The sequence below is a fragment of the Phoca vitulina genome, unplaced genomic scaffold (assembly GCF_004348235.1).
Source record: "Phoca vitulina isolate PV1807 unplaced genomic scaffold, GSC_HSeal_1.0 scaffold24, whole genome shotgun sequence".
Classification (NCBI taxonomy): domain Eukaryota; kingdom Metazoa; phylum Chordata; class Mammalia; order Carnivora; family Phocidae; genus Phoca; species Phoca vitulina.
Window position 1 is genome coordinate 20,424,538 of NW_022589727.1, and position 17,804 is coordinate 20,442,341.

A 17,804-nucleotide genomic window follows, 5' to 3' on the forward strand; every position below is an offset into this window, starting at 1 on the left:
GGCACAGTGGGAGGAGATGCTTCTCTGGGGAAAAAAAAAAAAAAAATGAAAGCTTTATGATAATATACTTAATTGACAAATTCCGAAAATAAAGATTTAAACCTTTTAAACCCAAAGAAGTCATTCATGTATTATTAGTATTTATTTTTTAAAAGTGTGTTTTTTTCTTCATCTAAATCATAATCTCATTTGGGACCCTTTAGGAAAGTATAATGTAGGAAGTTCTAAAGTCGTGGCCTTTACTTCTCATAACTAATATTTGTATAGTTCTTGCTAGTTACAAAAATCTCCATGTATATAAATAATAACTACAATTCATGAGATGCTAACTATTGGCTACACCAACATTTCTCAAAGTGCGGTCTGAGGTCACCAAAACCCTTTCCGGGGCCCAGGAGGTCAAAACTCTTTTCAAACTTATTACTAGGATAGTATTTGCCTTTTTTACTCTCAGTCTCTCATACGTGTACAGTAGAATTTTCCAGAGGCTGCATGATGTGTGATACTGCAACAAGTCGAATGTGGAAGCAGACAGACCATGCTTCTTGCTAACTTTTTTTTTTTGAAAATACAGTTCTTTTTCACAAAATATGTTTTTTATGTTGACATATAATGGGTTTATTATTTTAATTCTTTAAGTTACTATGTGTTTTAAATAGGCTCAGGTCATGATCTCTGGGTCCTGGGATTGAGCCCTGCCTTGGGCTCCCTGCACAGCAGGGAGTCTGCCTCTCTTTCTCTTTCCCTCTGCCCCTCTCCACCACTCATTTTCTCTCTCTCTCTCAAATAAATAAATAAAATCTTTAAAAATTTTTTTTTAGTCTTGTGGTGCCTGGGTGGCTCAGCCGTTAAGCATCTGCCTTCGGCTCAGGTCATGATCCCAGAGTCCTGGGATCCAGCCCCGCATCGGGCTCCCTGCTCTGCAGGAAGCCTGCTTCTCCCTCTCCCTCTCCCACTCCCCCTGCTTGTGTTCCTTCTCTCACTGTGTCTCTGTCAAATAAAAAAATAAAATCTTAAAAAAAATTTTTTTCGGGCGCCTGGGTGGCTCAGTCGGTTAAGCATCTGCCTTCAGCTCAGGTCATGATCCCAGGGTCCTGGGATCCAGTCCTGCATCGGGCTCCTTGCTCAGTGGGGAGCCTGCTTCTCCCCATGCCCCTCCCCCTGCTCGTGCTTTCTCTCTCTCTCAAATAAATAAAAATCTTTAAAAAGAAAAAAAAATTTTTTCTTAGTCTTAATTTCTAATAAATACAATCCACATAAGCACAACTCAATAATTTCTGAGTATAAAGGGATTCTGAGATGAAAAGTTTGAGAGATGTTGAGCTGGACAGTACACTAAACAGTTCATAAAAATTATTTTATTTAATCCTTAGTATTCTGAAGTAGATAGGGCCTCTTCTCATTTCATAGATGAAAAACTAAGGCTTGGAGAAGCCAAGTGACTTGCCTGCTATCATCCAGCTGGTAAAGGTCAGAACCAGAACTCAATATTTAGCTATGATGATAAATCCTGCACTCCTAGAGTACAGGCTCAACTTGGATAAATCTCGTTTCAAGAAAGGCAATTTGAGGGGCGCCTGGGTGGCTCAGTCGGTTAAGCATGTGCCTTCGGCTCAGGTCACGATCCCAGGGTCCTGGGATCAAGTCCCACATCGAGCCTGTTTCTCCCTCTCCCTTTGTCTCTCCCCCTGCTTGTGCTCTAACAAATAAATAAATAAAATCTTAAAAAAAAAAAAAAAAAAGAAAGGCAGGCAATTTGAGGGGCACCTGGCTGGCTCAGTCAGAAGAGTGTGCAACTCTTGATCTCAGGGTTGTGAGTTTAAGCCCCACATTGGGTGTAGAGATTACTTAAATAAATAAAACTTAAAAAATTTAAAAAAAGAAAAGAAAGGCAATTTGAGAATATCTTAGTCCCACTTATCTCATCAAGGAGAGGGACAGATACTAAATTTCTTCTGGAACTCCAACTTTGATTGATTCTCTGGAGGGAGTCCCCAGAGGACTAATTAAGAAGGACCCTGAGCATGCATCTGGGCTCAGCAGGAAAAGAAAGCCAAGACCCAGTGGTGATGACTCAGCAGAGAATGGGTGATGCATAGCACAAACTTACTATTGGGTTTCTCAGATTTATATGCATGAGCTCCATAGGAGATTTTGGTGGCTCTGAGTGTCTCTGTATAGCAAAGAAGGCCGTTTACATGATTCCTGGTAGCAGTGAGTAGTATTCAGAGATTTCCATCAGAGTAGCTAAGTTTATCAAAGCTTTGTTAGAGATACTTATGATTTGAGGAAAAGCTGGAATTATATTTTGGCAAATCTTTCTCAAAATAGGTAATAAGAAACTAAATGCCATGGATTTAAATTAGTAAGTTTCTCTTTATAAGGAAAATAAATTTTGTAACTGTATGAGGTGATGGTTAACTAAACTCACTGTAGGAACAATTTTGCAACATATACCTTTATCAAATCATCATATTGTACATCTAAAACTTATACAATGTTATGTGTCAATTTTATCTCTATAAAACTAGAAGAAATAAATTACTAGGTTTCTTTCTTATAAAAAGTACATACCCAAAAGTATATGTATGATACTCAAAACTGTAAGTGGAAGAAAAACAACAAGGTCTGTCAAATAAAGTTCTCCTGAAATACCAAGTTTTTGTGCAAGCTTCTAAGACTCCCCATTAGTATAACTATAAACAATTTAAATTTTCTAAAGCTCAAAAACAATTTATTTTTCAGTAGAACCACATGGGATCAAAACAGGGTGGGGTTGCAGGAGAAATATGCTGTGTCACCAGTTTATGTATGTAAGTCAAAATTTAATAGCCATTTCACCTTTCTTCTTTGCAGAAGGGAGAAAACTACCAGCACAGCCATGGCATTTCTTAACTGTGGAGAACAATGGAATAACTTCAAAGGTGGACCTTTAGCCTTTCTCCAGAGCACCAAATGCCTGGAAATCTTGCCTCTACTTAACTATTACCTGCTCAACAAGTTATCTTCCTTTTATTATTGAAAACCTTGAGAACCATATTCTCTAAGAGATCTTTTTAGTTTAATAAAGAAGTGCCCAGTTGCACCTGGAGGACTACATAATTTCAATCTCTTTAATTTATAGTTTAAGGAGCAATATAACAGATACATATATGTATAGCAAATAAATATTGTGCTGAATAAAAATATTAAGTCAACAGAAAATGGGTGATCAAGTTTCACCATCATAGAAGATATACATAATCCAACAAGTGCACTAGCAATATTCAGGGGAAGACAAAGGGAAGTACCCATGAAACAGTTGGAAGAGTAAAAGGAAGTGACTGATTATTCCAAGTGAAAACATAACTGGGCATTTTTCAAATGATAATGTGAAGAATTATAAAACTGACCCTAGACTTCTTTAGTGCTGAGTATGGAGTTCTTCCCTTTATTAGTTCAAGTTCAATGCTACCCAATTTCCAGTTCAATGTTACCAAAAGAAAGGGAGAGTTCAAGGAAGAAGCCTTGTTAGTGCAATGTATTCTTAATATCATATGCTATAATTTTTAGGGTCACTGAAACTGTTGGCATTATCCACCCAGACTACCAGTGTTCCTTTCATCTGAATCTCAAAGATCTCCAGTGCCTGAGATGGCATAACATCCCACTGTAATTCACTGTGAATAAATCCAACTTCAGGTCAGAAAACAGAGAACTACTTTTCAGAATTTTCAGAATCAGTTGTTGAATCAAATACAATAAGAAAGCAAACTTGCAATTTCTACATATATATGCGTAACTTATGTATCGGGCTTTCATTAAGGACTACAGACCTCTGAGATGCTAATAGACACTCTTGTGACATTAAAGAAATCTCTAAGAAAGACATGGTACAAAATATGGGCTTTCTGCACCACTAATTCTTTTTTTTAAAGATTTTTATTTATTGATTTGAGAGAAAGAGAGAGAGAACACACAGAGAGAGGGAAAAGCATGGTCCCTGCTGAGCAGGGAGCCTGATGCGAGGCTCCATCCCAGGTCCCCAAGTTCATGACCCGAGCCGAAGGTAGATGCCTAACTGACTGAGCCACCCCGGTGCCCCCCAGTAATTCTTTTTGAGAGAAAGGGGTGGGGAGTGGCAGAGGGAGAGAAAGACTCTTAAGCAGGCTCCTCACACAGCAGCATGGAGCCTGATGTGGGGCTCAATTTCACCACCCTGAGATCATGACCTGAGCTGAAATCAAGAGTTGGATGCTTAATTGCCCCATGCACCACTAATTAATTGCTCAAAATGCAAGTAGGATCAAGTACAAACCACCACACCATTGTGGTTTGGTGTCTTTATGCTCTAGCCTTTTCCCTTTTCTACAGAAAAATAAAAGGGCTGGAGTAGAACAGTCAGCTTCCATCACTGGTGGCTTTAGGAATAGGGACTGAAGAAGTAAGGAAAAGGGGAGCTTGGGAAATAGGTACCTGCTAATGGCTCCATGGCCTCTTCCAAATTCTCCTTTTTTCTGTTGAAAAGGGAAAGGAGAAGCAATACAATTTGAGGGAGACTACTTCTTGATCTGTGATGTTTTTATTTCCCTTTTGTCAAATGTTTCACGGTTAATAGTTACTGTATTATTAATACAATAATTACTCTTATAGTAATTACAAAGTACACAGGACAGAGGAAGAAACATTTCCTTTAACTTGATCCCCAAAGACTTTTTACAACTAACGCATTAGATAAGGGGCGTCTGGGTGGCTCAGTCGGTTAAACGCCCGACTCGATTTCGGCTTAGGTCATGATCCCAGTTCCTGGGATCAAGCCCCACGTCGGGCTCCCTGCTCAGCAGGGAGGCTGCTTCTTCCTCTCCCTCTGCCCCTCCCCACTGTTCATGCTCTTCCTCACCCTCTCTTTCTCAAATAAATAAATAAAATCTTTAAAAAAATAAAGCATTAAGATAAGATTTCAGAATATATATTCTTATTTTTCAAATGTTAACTTTAAGCTATGTGTGAAGCACGTACACATGGTAGGCATCTAACAGGCAGGTGATATGCTACCAGGTGCTGCTATCATTATTACTATTACTGGTAGTGGTGGTCCTTGTTGTCATTGTCAAGAAATGTGAAAGGAAACATTCTTCTTTGGACAATTACAAGTAACATGGAGAGCCTGCTAACTGGCCCAGGTAAGTACTCTATTGCTTCCATTTTTTTTCACATTTTTAAAATGTTATTATGTTATGTTAATCACCATACATTACATCATTAGTTTTATGTTATGTTAATCACCATACATTACATCATTAGTTTTTGATGTAGTGTTCCATGATTCACTGTTTGTGTGTAACACCCAGTGCTCCATTCAGTACGTGCTCTCTTTAATGCCCATCACCAGGCTAACCCATTCCCCCATCCCCCTCCCCTCTAGAACTCTCAGTTTATTTCTCAGAGTCCATTGTCTGTCATGGTTCATCTCCCCCTCCGATTTCCCTCCCTTCATTTTTCCCTTCCTACTATCTTCTCTCTCTTTTTTAACATATAATGTATTATTTGTTTCAGAGGTACAGATCTGTGATTCATCAGTCTTACACAATTCACAGCGCTCACCATAGCACATACCCTCCCCAATGTCTATCACCCAGCAACCCCATCCCTCCCACCCCCCACCACTCCAGCAACCCTCAGTTTGTTTCCTGAGATTAAGAATTCCTCATATCAGTGAGGTCATATGATACATGTCTTTCTCTGATTGACTTATTTCACTCAGAATACCCTCCAGTTCCATCCATGTTGTTGCAAATGGCAAGATTTCATTCCTTTTGATGGCTGCATAATATTCCATTGTATATATATACCACATCTTCTTCATCCATTCATCTGTCGATGGACATCTTTGCTCTTTCCACAGTTTGGCTATTGTGGACACTGCTGCTATAAACATCGGGGTGCACATACCCCTTCAGATCCCTACATTTGTAACTTTGGGGTAAATACCCAGTAGTGCGACTGCTGGGTCATAGGGTAGCTCTATTTTCAACTTTTTGAGGAACCTCCATACTGTTTTCCAGAGTGGCTGCACCAGCTTGCATTCCCACCAACAGTGTAGGAGGATTCCCCTTTCTCCGCATCCCCGCCAACATATTGCCTCCATTTTTAAGAGAGCTGAGGCCTAGAGAATTTAAGGAACTTGCTCAAGGTGAAACAAAAAGGAGATGGCAAAGACAGGAGTAGAATCTAACCAGTTTGGCTATAGCAACAGCTCTCTTAGGCTATCTTAATCACTGAGATCCCTCAGCTCTTTAAATACTTACAATAATAACCTAATTGGGTAAATGGATACTCTATAAAGTATTACTTAATTTCCAAGCCAAATAAAACAAAATAAAACAAAACGAAACCAAAACAACCCAAGGAAGATTTTTGTTTGTTTGTTTGCTGATTTGTCCTTGTCTCTATATTTCACGGCTACAAGACAAGGCTGAAAAAGGAGTTTTAGCTTAAGATATGGGGCATTAGTAGGCACAAAGCCAAGCAACAATTTTAAAAAGTCAAAATAAAATAGAACTACCCCTCCCCTCAAGAAAAAGACCCCAAACCTCACTGTATTAGATGAAAGGGAAAGATAAACAAAGGGTAAATTATTTAACAAAGAATAACCAAATATACATATATAGGGGAGAAAGCATAGGCCCGCCCTTAGACTCCAAAGCATCTGATGGATGTCCCCTAATTTTGAGAACTCTCTTGTTCATACCCTTTTCTCCCCATTGCTTCCAACTTTGGAAGACTTGGTCATGTTTCATTAATCCATTATGTGGCAAGTCTAGAAATCAAAAACATTCTTATCAACTCCCTAAAATATTAGGAATGTTTACATAACTTAGTTTCCTCCAATATTTTCCCCGTCTGAAAAAGTTTTTATTTTCTATTAAGGACAAGAGAAAGTTTCCTAAAACCCAAATGATAAAAAGAAGGAATGAACTTGAGAGTGTATCTTCCTTGACTTTCTTCTTACACCAGTTTAAAAAGTACTAGATTTGAGATATGGCCCAATCTATTATTTTTGAAAAAGTAACACAATTCCATTTCTATTTCCCTCTTCATTCTGCGGCAGACCACTTAATCTAAGTAGGTAGAAGTAAAAAATAAATTTCTGACATTAATAATATGATATGAATTTTTTTTTAAAGATTTTATTTATTTATTTGACAGAGAGAAAGAGACACAGCGAGAGAGGAAACACAAGCAGGGGGAGTGGGAGAGGGAAGAAGCAGGCTTCCCGCGGAGCAGAGAGCCTGATGCGGGGCTTGATCCCAGGACCCCGGGACCATGACCTGAGCCAAAGGCAGACACTTAACGACTGAGCCACCTAGGCGCCCCAATATGGTATGAATTTACTGGAAATTTTAAAAACACAATTTTTCTTGTAAAGATAATGTTGTTACAAGCAGAAAAAAAAACTGGGAAGTACACACAATAATGTGTTAATAATGTTTATCTATTGATGTTATATTGTTTTTAAACTATCTTTTTTTCAGGGCACCTGGATGGCTCAGTTGGTAGAGCATGACTCTTGATCTCAGGGACCTGAGGTCGAGCCCCTTGTTCGGCATAGAGCCTTCTTAAAAAAAAATAAACTATCTTTTTTTTTCTATTTTCCAATTTTTAAGGTAATGAACACTATTATAGCATAATATAATAAAGGAAAGGAAAATATCATATAATGAGTGAGCTAATCCCAACTCTATGACTATCCTTGAACAGCAGTTTAAAACATAGGCTTATTACTTAACAACTGGATTTGCAAAATGAACACCCCTTCACCCTTTCCTGGTGCTTCAAGATTCCAGGGAGACTACAGTTCATTCCAGCGCTTAGACTGAGAACTTCTCATTAAGATTTGGAGTTTCTACTACTACCTTCTACCTAATACTCTAAACTATTTCCCCCCCAGTTATGATATACTTGTATTGGCCCAATCATCTCCCTCAACAAGTTCCTCTTTTGATCAAATATTTTCAAGGTACTACACTTGGGCTCTTTATAAAAGTTGACTTTTATTTTATTTTATTTTATTTTATTTAGAGAGGGGGGAGGGGCAGAGGGAAAGGGAGAGAGAGAATCCCAAGCAGCCTCAATGCCCAGCGCGGAGCCCGACACAGGGCTTGATCTCACAACCCTGAGATCATGACCTGAGCCAAAATCAAGAGTCAGACGCTTAACCGACTGAGCCACACAGGCACCCCTAAAAGTTGACTTTTAATACCAACAATCTGGAGAAAGTAAACATTAACTTTAAAATATACAGGGAGAAAAAGGATCATTACAGTTAGTGACAAGAAAGAATGAGAAAAACACGGATTTTAAAAAATCATGTACATGCTAAAAGAAAATCTAAGGTACTACTTTAGGGTTAGTCTAGTTTTAACAGCAAGATTGGCTATGGAGAAGATAGGCAGGGATATATATTTTTAAAGTAATAACTCATTTAAAAAATATTTCGGATTTGTATTTCCAAGCACTGTCTACTGAAAAGTCTGAGAAGCAATGACAATTCAATAACAATAAGCACTTCCTAGTACCCTGATTGTGGTTTTCTACTACCATTCCCCACTGAAAAGAATCAAAGCTCCTTGAAATTATGGCCAATTCCAGGTCTGAGGCAGGAAATGCACTTGAACAGACAGCAAAGAAGCTATCAAGGGGTAATGGATCACGTCAAAAGACATGAGTCAATATGAAATGTTCCCATAGGCCAAGGACTAGAGAAATTGAACATAAAAGAGAAAAAATGCAATGCAGTGAAACATATTTAAAATATAAAAACTCACAAATTAATTTTGCTACTCAAGGAAAAAAAGAGATCTCCTCTTGGAAAAAAACAAACAAAACAAAACAAAACAAAAAACCCCCAAAGCATCTACTTGAATGTGGCTAAAAGGAAAGGGAAAGAGGGAAATATTTATTCTGCTCTTCCTGTACTTCAAAGTAACCAAATAGTCCTGGTTTTTGAGAGTTTTAATATTTTTAATGAAGAATTTCAGCTAATAAGTGTGGAAAGAATGACAGAATTATAAAACTACCACTTTGCAAACCTTAATACAAAATTCATTTAGGCAACGATAATAAATGGGGGAACTTTATAACACAGGGATAAGGCTGACACCTCCTGAACCCACAGCTCAAGTTTAGCAACACTAATAGTGAAGCAATGCGGCATCAGGAGCCTCCCCACAAGAGACAAGAGGAAGCACACACACTACGTAGGAAGTATTTCTGCCGATTTGAATATAGTCAAATCCTTACATCTAACTTCCATTTATAGGATGGAGGAACAAGTAAAGAAACAAGTAAACTCAGAATAGGGACAGGTAGAGAGAACAACTGATCTAGTTTCTGCAACAAGCCAGGGTTATCTGGTTTATAATTTGGAACTAGGGGGACGCCTGGGTGGCTCAGTCGGTTAAGCATCTGCCTTCAGCTCAGGTCAAGATTCCAGGATCCTGGGATCGAGCCCCACGTTGGGCTCCCTGCTCAGTGGGGAGCCTCCCTCTCCCTCTGCTGCTCCCCCTGCTTGTGCTCTCTCTCTCTGTGTCAAATAAGTAAATAAAATCTTAAAAAAAATAAATTTGGAACTAGGGTTCAAGTTTAGACTAAAAGTCCATGTTTTTTCCCCCACTAAGATATGCTATTTGACATAGAAACAAGGTAAGCATGAAGATGATACATTCTGTTTGTGGTGTGTGTGTATATTTGGGTTTGATTTGAGGTTTTTGTTTTTAAGGCCCAATTTTTTTGTCTGTGTGCCAGACATAGTACTAAAAAAGCCAACCTCGTGTACCTTGTCAGTTTTCTGTTACCCTTTACTCTATGATGTTGTCACTTACTCTCCAAACTTTTAACAGTTATCCACCCAGCCAAGCAGCACTTATAGAAATCCTATAGCTGTAGAGTCAGATGACTTTAATTCAAATCCTATACCCACTACCCATATGATATGGGCAAGTTACTTAGTCTCTCATCTGTAAAATGGGGTAATACCAGCAATATCATAGATTTTTGTGAGAATACATAAGATTTAATGCATATATAACATTTTTAGAATAGTGCCTGGCACAGAATAAATGTGAAAAAAGAGTAGTAATAGGGGCGCCTGGGTGGCTCAGTTGGTTAAGTGTCTGACTCTTGATTTTGGCTCAGTTCATGATCTCAGAGTCCTGGGATCTGAGCCCTGCTTTGGGCTCCTCACTTAAGGTGGAGTCTGCTTGAGAGTCTCTCTCTCCCTCTGCCCCTGCCCCCACTCACATGCGCGTGCATGTTCGCTCTCTTTTTCTCTCTCAAAATAAAAAAATAAAATCTTAAAAAAAAAAAGAGTAGTAATAGGTTGGGTTTTTTTGTTTTTGTTTTGTTTTTGAGCATTGTGCTACATTGAAGATACTAAGAAAAGTAAGATGCACTTCTTCCCTTGCATGTATTAGGCATTACAAATAGATTCTGGGGCATTGTTCTAGGAACAAATGGCCATCAATATAAAAGTTCCAAAAGCTGCTATTTGGTCCTATATACAATTTATTTATTAAGAAATTTTACAGTCACATATACAAATCATTATTGTCCCTCACAGTTATCAGATTCTTTGTATAAGAAAATTACTTGTAGTGATGAATCACTAAATTCTACTCCTGAAACCAATATTACACTATATGTTAACTAATTAGAATTTAAATATGAACTTGAAACATCAAAAAAAAAAAGAAAATTACTTGTTATATAGCATTACTGCTCATACAACTTTTCTCTATTAAAAATATTCACTGGGGCACCTATATGGCGCAGTTGGTTAAGCATCTCCCTTTGGCTCAGGTCAAGATCCCAGAGTTCTGGGATCAAGCCCCACATCAGGCTCCCTGTTCAGTGGGGAGTCTGCTTCTCCCTCTGCCTCTGCCCCTCCCCCTCCCCCTGCTCTTGCTCGTGCTCTCTCTCAATCTTTAAAAAAATTAATCACTGACGACAGTGATAATGGAAATCAAACATGGTTCTTGCAAGTTCTCACAGTCTATAATCCAAAATTAAAAGCAAGCATATATTCACATTTCTCTCTGTTTTGTGCTCTTTTTGCATTTCATTTATTCTTTGAAATTGACATTTGTTGCACTTGATTATAATTAGTTGAGTCTAGTGTCTGACTCTCCCATTAGATTATGAGTTGTTAGGGGAAATATTTTGTTAAAACTAGAATGAGTAAAAAAAAATAATGAATACATTGAGCTTTTTGTGTGTCTTATCTAATTATACATTAAATGAATTTGAAGAGATATTATCTCTCCCAAGCACATTCCAAAAAAGCACAAAGCTAACCATGCATTCAAAACAAAAGTGTGTTATTTCAATTTTATTCATCCTCTTTGCTGAAAGTCTTTAGAAAATGCAAATAGATTAAAAGACAAAATTTCCAACCTCTTTTAATAGTTCTGTACATTTAAATCTGGATGAATCTCTTTTGACATTTTCTGAAGCCAAAAGTATTTTAGGTACTGAAATAAAAACCCTGCCCTACTAACTTTATTCTAAAACTAACCATTTCTACCAATATACTTATGGATATGCAATATGTCTTAAATTGTTATGTAAATACTGTAAGATGCAAACTAATTTCATAATAATTATTAAAAAGTGTCATAATTAAAAGATAAAGTACAATGCTATTTTTTCTTTGCAATGAAGAGGTACATGTTTCTACTGGAAATCTTTACTTTCTTCCTTGAAATACCAGAAATTCTTCTGTAAAATAAACACATCTCATCAAGACTCTCTGGAACTAGTATAATTACCAGAGGCAATCCCTGTTTAAGATCAAAGAAGCAAAACAATAATAGGCAACGTGTGACCTCGACCATGTCACCAGAGACCAATTTTTCAACAGGGAGAAGAGTCAATAATCCAGAACAGAAAACATTAAATAACCAGAAATGCTTCCAAAGTGTGGTTTACCGCATCCATCAAGGCTGCCACACTCAGAGAGTTCAGAGTCTCTACGGTTTCAGAGAACAAACTTGTGGGGATTTATCACAGCAATTATTCAAATCTGCAGAAAACACCGGAGGCAAAAAACCAATTTCCCAAATGCAGAGTAGAATTTCAAAAGATAACCATTAATAATTTTCCAAATTTCATTGGTTGCTTTAAAAAGTATAATGGGAAGAGCACAGAGGACTAAATCTTTTTCATAGAACATTCACCTAATTTCTCTTAATTTCCAATCCCCACTTAGTTTTCCCAAGAAGTTGTTTGGAAAGTGAGCTATAAACATTAACCAGATAAATATAATTAGTAATCATACATTGAAGACTTCCGCAGGTTTTTGTTTTGTTTTGTTCTGGTAATACTGGGTCCCTGGATCCAGAAACAGGACTTCTTTGGTCTCCTTTGTAATGTATTTAGATGACTAATAAGAATTATAAGGGTGCAAAGTGGGGTAAAGAAATTCCCATTCACAATAATTACAGTAAAATAGAAGTATATTTAAATTTGACTTTTAAAAAGCACCACAGATAAAATTGGGTAGAATCAGCAAAATCTGATTGTTTTCCTTAGACAGGATCACAACCAAAGAGCTATGATCTTTCAAAATTAGATGTGACTTAGGGACTGAAAAAATTTATCTGAATTTTTTAACTTGCAAAACACCTATTCTGCTGGTAATTCAGAGAGAAGTAAAAGGACTTAGCTTAGATGAAAAAGTGCTGGAAATTCAAAGCAACTGTGAACATTGTGTTCTCATATGGATTTGTTACTTCTGCTACCTTCATCTTTCCACTCTGTCATCTGCCTCTGTCTTTCCATCTTCTTATCTTATTAACATTGCTAATTGTATTTGTCAGTTTTGCCACAATTTCAGTGCTACTTAAACAGCTGTGGGTTTTCTCTAGGCAATTATCAGTCACTACACTTAGGTTTCTAAATTAGTTGTTGAAAGGCACTTTAACCTTGAGAAAATAGACACTGAGCACACTGCATGCATGCTGAGCCTTACATTTATGCATATGTTGCTTTAAAATAAGTAATTATTAAGAGATTGAAAAAAAATCACACACAAGTGTAATTCACAAATACTGTAAATTTACAAATTAGTAAGAAAATGCTTAACAAAGTCTATTATATACTAGTCATCATTTCATCTTTTTCCCCTTACTGTATATATAGTAATATATGTCCTCTATGTATTTGTACATGTATGGAGGGAATAAACTGGAACATCAAAATACTGCCAAATTCCTCTAACAGTCCCCTTTTACTACCTATCTGCCAGGTGGCCAACAGCTTTCAAAGGTATCCATAATCATGGAAGTGGTATCTTGAGGTCATGGGCTCTGGTAAAGACAGCTCTCACAACAAGCGGATCCCTCCTCCCCTGCCCCTTTTCCATTTCCCTTCAAAAAGAAAAATTCTTTATTATACTTGCTTTTCTTATTCTCTATTCTTGACCCTGACATTGATTTTCTTCTTACTACTATAAAATGTACAAGAAACACATTCAGGAAGAAACACAGGTTTATGGTTATTCATCAACTGATACCCACTTCTATGAAATACAACTAAATTTTTAAAACCTCTTCTGTAATCTAGAAACATGATATTTCATGTGCCATTTATTCCCTTTATACATTAAAATAAATTCCAAGGTAACTTTTCAGAGTTAACAATCTTTGGTGTTTTTAAAGGTTAGTAATGTCCTGTTTGTGGGTCAGTCAAAAGCTCGTTCGAATAATTTTTAAATTAATGTAGGCTCGCTCCTTACCAGTCTCTCCCCCACCCTCCACTTTTGGCTCTGAGGAAAGAAAAGGGTGGTAATTCAACAGTGCAAAATTCTTCACTGAGAGACAAACATTAAAATGATAAACATTTTGGAAAGCAAAGTATACTTCAAACCCTCACTGTTCTTTCAGACCTATATTGACTCTTATAGTAGTTGCCAACATTTGGTAAGGATTATCCTTCCATTAGACAAAAGCAAGCATTCCTTAGATAAATCAGGAGTTTTTGCCATGAGACTCATAAAACCTTTTCACAACACAGATTTTCAAGAGAATCCTTTAAGGTTTTAGGAGGCTGCTCCTTTTACTAAGTAACAAAATACACCCCATGGTGTCTCACTGACCCCACTCAGCTGTCCTTTGACCTCTTCAATTGTTGAAGCCTAACTCCTGGGCCACAGAATTTGCCTCCCATATCAAACAGGGGATGTTGCTAACTCCTAGCACCTGGTGTAACAAAACGCAACCATTCCCCACTCTTCTATCTCCTCCACTCCCTCTCTGATCATTTTCCAGATGTTCCAGGCCCAAATGTTAAGCCAACACTAGGTTCCAGGGTCTGCATGGTCACCAAGGCACAAACAGGGACCACGCTGAAGTGGTAATGACCCTCTTGTTCTTTTTGGTCTCAAAAGAATTCAGCAGGAAGATCTTTGCCTTCTCTTGGAAATGCCAGGCTACTCAAACGTGTTCCAACATCCAAAAGGAGACATGCAGTCTTGGGCTATGCCTAGACAGAACAAGAGTTCCTTAAAACAGCAGCTCCAAATCCTTAATCCTAAGCAAATGTTTAATTTTCTTGGACATAGGGAGGAAAAAAAAGGCAATATTCTCTGAACTAAAAACCTCCTAAAAATAGAAAAAAAAAAAAACCTTTCAATGAAATTTTTAAAACATACATCTCAAGATAGTGTTATATGATAAACATTTTTATACAGTCATTTAATATGGTTTGGGTTTTTTTTTTTTTTTTGCAGAGGCCAATAATCTAGATTTCTCTCTTATTAAACAATTTGAAAGATAAAAAGCACAGTCAACAAAGGGGAATCAAAAACTGAATTCTTATTGTCTTAATTTAGGTATACAGGAAATATAACACAAAGGCTGTTGCCAGAAAAAAAAATTATTCAGCAATACTGAATAAGCAAAAACTTAATGCTGAATAAGGGTTTTTTTTTTTCTTTTGGTGGAGAGGATGGGGGAGGGGAGAGGAAAGCAGAGGGAAGGAAATGGAAGAAGAGCTCATAGAAATATCTGCTTAATCAGTTTAGGAACCAAATATAGTAGCTTTATTTAAATTCTAAATATAACTTCCTAAAACAAATTTGATCTTGAAAAATTGGGGGGCGGGTATTATAACTGTACAATACCTTGGTTTATTTATTAACATTTTTGAATCACGTTCATGATTAAGTTGGGCTGTCAACACTTCAGGGAGCCTGTTGTCTAGATTTTACTTGTTTAAAGCTTTTGTGTACCTGCAAAAACATAAAAAAATAAAAATATATACGTAAAGACATGAATTAGTTTCCAAATGCGTTATATTCCAGAAAAAAATAATTTAAATATTTACAGTTCTACAAGTTACAATTAGAAATAAATTATCAAAGTCTTACATAACTCCATATACATCATAATGGGCAAATACAGGTATTCCTCCCTCTTAAATATTCCCAAAATAATCACTCCTAATTATATATACTCAAAAATAATTTGTTGTTCTTAAGATTTCCCCCCTTCTCCTACCCTACTAAATGTAAGTTGAATAAATCTGTCAAGTCTGCAGTTTTGACAAGTGTTACCATATGCTAACAGACCCACAGACTATTTTTATTTTTAGGAATGAAAATAATGAAAGGCAATTTTCTTATTCTAAGGAGTTTGAATTTTATAATCTCTGATGCTTGGCCAAAATTTATCTCCTCAAAGAACTATTAAAAATTTAAGACATAACTAATATTGCTTAAAAGTATTTTTCTACTTTTTGAAACTAATGCTTTAATAATCTCCAAGAAAGAGAGACTGCATGAAGAAAAAAAAGAGTTACTGTTTTCTACCCTTTTGAGTAGGGTATTTCTAGGAGTAATTAAACTAAATAATTATAATTACATATAACTGGTGGAAAATTACAGTATGCATATTATTCTCTCCTTTAAATAGATTATGGTCAATATAAACTACTGGGTGGAAAAATAGGAAATATAGTCATAAAACATCAAGTGAAATAAAAACTATTTGTTACTGATTTTTATATGCAACTGAGAAGTGTTTTTGTTCCTTTGTTACTGTGTCTAAAAGGAAAACAAAAGGGGATTTTCCTAAGAATATACTAATTTCAATATGCATAGTAATAGCACTAAAATATTTAAAGTAATATTAACTTATGCTTTCTAAAGAAATAGTTTTCAGTTTTATTGTCCTTTTATGCCAACTTGAAAGAGAGGAAAGACAGAAAAGAACCATTTTAGATTTTGAAATAAAAATCTTTATCTTACCTCTCTTACTGTCAGAAGAATGTCTTCAGGCAAAAGAACAATTAAAAAAGCGAGACCCAGATTTTCAAACTCATGTATTTCCCACCCACCCACACACAAATAGACATCTTTTTGTAAGTCAGGAGTCTTGCTACCTACATCCAAACCCAAGATTACCCCATCTGGTCAACAAGGTCAAACTGCATTACTGCCAATGAAACTGTATGACTCCATGAGGACCTTAATGATTTTTAAAAAAGGTTAGTAATCCAATTCCAGTAGCTTCAGAGTCTAAAATTGCTAATTTTTGGCCACGTGCTGCACACTTCACCTGCTAGTAATGACATTTTTGTATTTTCTTCTAATTACACTCAAAGCTAAGACCTTTGGCCCTGGGCCACAGACCCCTATTCAGGCTGCACACATTCTCTTAAACGACCTGATCCTTTGTTGTCACTCTTACTCTTTGATCTATTATTTACACCCATAGAGAAGGAAGAGACTCTACCATTTGTATAGCTTAAAGCTTCTAATCATCTTAATTTCTTTGCCTTTCAACCTACGGTCTTTTTCATAGACGAATGCCAGAAAGTTTGACAAAATCATTTTTTTCAACCGCATCCTCCCACCTCCCTTTCCCCTTTCCTACTCTCTGGCCAAGCTCCTTCCTGTTTCTTCTCTTACATGGGGCCAGTTCTGCATCAGTCCAAATTTACAAATTTAGACTTTTGCCAACAAAATGAATTTCTAAATAGAACACCAAATTTCCACCTTGTTCTGACAGATCAATAACAATTATATTTCATTCTTTCATCAAAGAGCTCATTAAGTTAAATGAAAGTTTACTTTAAATAATTTAAAATATGCCCCCAGTCCCCCTAAGGCATGAGCAGAGATTTTTCAGAATCTCCTTGCAAAAATGTCAAAAAACTTAAGTAAACAGTAAGGATGTTGGTTATGTGGTTAATACTTTTCCAACATTTTAATATCTACAGTTGTTCAAATGCTTACAAGAAAAAAATAGAGGAAGGAAAGAAAAATGAAAATACAAAGAAAAATTTTAAAGACTAGAAAAATTTTAAACTGTTAGGTCATTTTAAAAGACTGCTAATTCTCAAACAGCAAAATCATCACATAAAACAATGTATATCATTGCAATTTCCCAACACTTTTCCCAGACTTTTTTTTTTTTTTATGTCCAAATACATTTTGCAAATCCAAAGCAAAGAATTGTTTACCATGATGCAGATGTCCCCCTCAGATCACGGTAGCCACCAAAAGACTCTCATTTCCAAGATGCTTATAAAATGACATATGATCCATCTTTGCTCTCTCTTTCTCTATTGCTGAGCTTACTCTTGATTTCTAACAGTATTTCCTTGTTGTCTGTCCTCTCTGCAGACCCCGAAACCCCTTGTCTTTTCTTATTTTCACCATTTGCTTCAACCAGCAGTTCACTGGAGACCCATCCATCTTGTAATGCCTAAAGTGACAGATGCTCTCAGGAACCACCACACTGCTGAGTGAACAAAAGATAACA

General features: G+C 36.6%; 1 protein-coding gene across 8 annotated transcripts in view; it reads right to left on the reverse strand.

Annotated features, from left to right (window-relative positions):
* GREB1L (GREB1 like retinoic acid receptor coactivator) overlaps window positions 1–17,804 on the reverse strand; it is a 268,425-nt gene that overhangs the window by 134,591 nt on the left and 116,030 nt on the right. For 5 of the 8 annotated variants that reach the window (XM_032421404.1, XM_032421408.1, XM_032421401.1 and 2 more), the window contains one exon: window positions 15,161–15,268. The exons of 2 other annotated variants lie outside the window; for them this stretch is intronic. The gene's annotated coding sequence lies outside the window, so the exon portion shown is untranslated. Of the gene's footprint in view, window positions 1–15,160; window positions 15,269–17,502; window positions 17,784–17,804 lie in introns of all 8 variants that reach the window. One more of the 8 variants, XM_032421402.1, reaches the window with a different exon arrangement.